The sequence below is a fragment of the Octopus bimaculoides genome, chromosome 3, assembly GCF_001194135.2.
Source record: "Octopus bimaculoides isolate UCB-OBI-ISO-001 chromosome 3, ASM119413v2, whole genome shotgun sequence".
NCBI classification, from domain to species: Eukaryota; Metazoa; Mollusca; class Cephalopoda; order Octopoda; family Octopodidae; genus Octopus; species Octopus bimaculoides.
The window spans coordinates 114,093,247-114,096,641 of record NC_068983.1 but is presented as its reverse complement, the minus strand read 5'-3'; positions in this window follow the sequence as shown (position 1 = coordinate 114,096,641).

Here is a 3,395-nt window from a genome sequence, read left to right as displayed (position 1 = left end):
GGAGAGAGCACTTGGTTTTAATATGTTGCCACATTTGTAATATGTCTTTTTTTCTACATTTTTTCGTGCAGCTGAAGATTGCTCTTCATATTGCATTTAAGGTAATGCTCACATTACTTAAATAAATTGAAGTAGCATGAAACGTGCGTACTGCAATCACTTTTGAAATCCGTGTTGCTTATTATTTGATTTTAATCACCCATCCTTTTGGGATGTGATATTCGGGTGCCTTCGCATAAGTACCATATTCAAGCCTTGAATCTATATATATATATATATATATATATATATAATATAAGGAAAATGGAGAGTTTGAACACAGAAAAAGATCAATTTATTCATATAATAGTCAATTTCATATTGCATATGTATGTTTCAATTTCTTACCTTTATCCATATTTTGCAATTACGATTGCATTATGCATTTAAAAGGTAAAAATCTCTTCAGGGCAAAAGTTGACAAAAATTCATTCCCATCCTAATGGATGGAGAATTGCTTGCCAACTGAAATAGCAGCATGCATTTGTGTGTTTATTTGTGTCAGCAACTCTCCATCTATTTGGATGGGAATGAATTTTGTCAACTTTTGCCCTGAAGAGATTTTTACCTTTTAAATGTATAATGCAATCTTAATCGCAAAATATGGATGAAGGTAAGAAATTGAAACATACATAGGCAATATGAAATTGACTATTATATGAATAAATTGATTTTTTTTCTGTGTTCAAACTCTCCATTTTCCTTATATTATATTATTAAAATTCTGTTCTATATCAAATAGATGCAAACATCTATAATGAATACTGGAACTTCATAAGTGTAAACACTAATACTAACACAAATTAATGAATTCCAAGTATATTAATCGATATGGAGCTAAACTGGTGTACGCTTGGATAAAACACATCCCTGTGAAAGAGCAACCTCTTTCTATTCGAAACTTCATAAACACTTGTTATATACATACATACATACATATACATTTATATATATATTTATATTCTTATATAGTCAATTCAATGAACAAGCAATTCAATAAATGAAAAAAGAAAAACGAGTGTAAGGACATGCATAGGAATTATATTAACTTGACGTTCAGTGAAAGGGGAGAGTTTTTAACATTTCAAGTATAAGGGAGAGGTCCAAAGAAGGAGAAGGAAAATCGCCAGGGCCCACATTATTTCTGAGATGATATATATATATATATATATAAATTCAATAATAGGATGAATTCTTTTACAAGAATTTATCAAGTAGCTAGCGTGAAAAAAACCTCATAAGGGAAAAAATCCATCATTTATTCCTCAAAATATATTTATTTATATAAGGGCATTACTATACAAGAATGCCTCACGCTATGAGGGACTCTAAGGTCAAACTACCATAATAAACACATTTTTACCGAATGCGAAGAAATGCAACTCTCAAAGCTAGCCCCTTAAAAGCAGACTGAATTATAGATCATGATTTCGTAGTTATTATATCATCATCATCATTTAAGATTTATTGTCCATGCTGGCATGGGCTGGATGGTTTGACAGGAGCTGACCAGGCAGGAGCCTGTACCATGCTTCAGTGTCTGTTTTGGTATGGTTTTTACGGCTGGATACCCTTCCTGGCACCAACCACTCTGTAGAGTGGGCCGAGTGCTTTTTATATTATATATATATATATATATATAACAACAAAATTTTATATAGAGTTACTCAAGGTGCGAAACCTTGGGTAACTCTATAAAATTTTGTTGTAATAATTACTGCTCTATTTTTTAGAATGTGCTTCTTTCTGATATATGTTTTTTTTTTTTATTAACTGACTAACTATATATACACACACGTTAGAAGTAAATAGACACCCCATAAAACATCGTTTTCTGTTTATTCTAACTTGTAAAAGTTTCTATTTCTTATCAATTGACATTTTTATGTTTCAGATTCTATATGTCACTGTTTAATCATGCAATGTACAAAAGAAGCCTTGGAACTGTCTGAATTTCAGAGAGGCCGCATTGTGGTTTGAAGGTGGATATAGTCAGTGTAAAATCGCAGAAAACCTTGGGATCTCGCTTTCTACAGTTAATAGAGTAATTGTGCAATTCACCAGAGAGGGGAAGGAGTCCACATCACCTTGTCCAGATCAACCAGGGTCCTCTGACAGGACCCTTCTCTTTGCTAAGAGAAGTGTGGAGGATAATCCTCATTGCAAGACCCCTGACATAGCAGAGCAAGTTGATGTCAGTCCCAGAACAGCTGTCAGGTATCTCCACAAACTTGGTTACTATGGCAGAACAGGAAGAAGGAAGCCACATCTTTGACTAGCCAATATGAAGCGGAGAAAAGTTTGGGCTAGTGAGATGGTGGAGAAGCCATTACCATTTTGGGACACTGTCATATTCTCTGATGAGTTCAGATTTGCTGTATTTCCTAACAGTGGTCGAGTGTGGGTCTGGAGATTCTGTGGTCAAGAATTTGATGTGAAAAGATTGTAACCAGCAATGAAACACAGCTGCTATTCTGTGATGGTCAGGGGAACAATTTGGAGCAACGGTTGATCAGAGCTGGTGGAGTGTGAGGGAAAGATAAACTCAAATAAATATGTGTCCATATTGCAGAAAGGACTCCTTCCAAACTTCTCCAGTGGTCAAATGATTAAAGAAGACTCTCTATTTATGGAAGATGGGATTCCTTGTCACACAGTTAAAATGACCCACGACTTGTTGGAAAAGAATGGCATTAGAAAGTTTCCACAGCCAAGCCAGTCACCAGATATGAACCCTACAGAACACTTCTGGGGCGTAATAGACAGGACATTTCATAAACAGAACAAGAAAGCATCTTCAAAGCCAGATCTTTTGAGATTATTGCATGAAACTTAGTAACAATTCTGCAAGAGAATATACACCAGCTGATCAGTAACATGCCCAAAAGAGTGTGTCTACTAAATATTAAATGTTTGCATTATAACAACTAACAAATAATTTGAATGTATAATTTCAGATTAAAAAAAATTTTAATGATTATAAAGGTGTCTATTTACTTCTTTCATATGTGTGTGTGTGTGTATATTCCGTTGGATGTGTAATGTCAATGTGAATACCCGTCAGAGTGTAAGTATCTTGAGAGAAAAGCTGAACATTAGAAGCATCAGTTGTGGCGTGCAAGAGAGACGATTGCGCTGGTATGGACATGTGGTGAGAATGGATGAGGATAGCTGCGTGAAAAAGTGCCACACCCTAACAGTTGAGGGAACCCGTGGAAGAGGTAGGCCCAGGAAGACCTGGGCTGAGGTGGTGAGGCAAGACCTTCGTACATTGGGCCTCACCAAGGCGATGACTACTGACCGAGACCTTTGGAAATGTGCTGTGCGTGAGAAGACCCGGCAAGCCAAGTAAGATA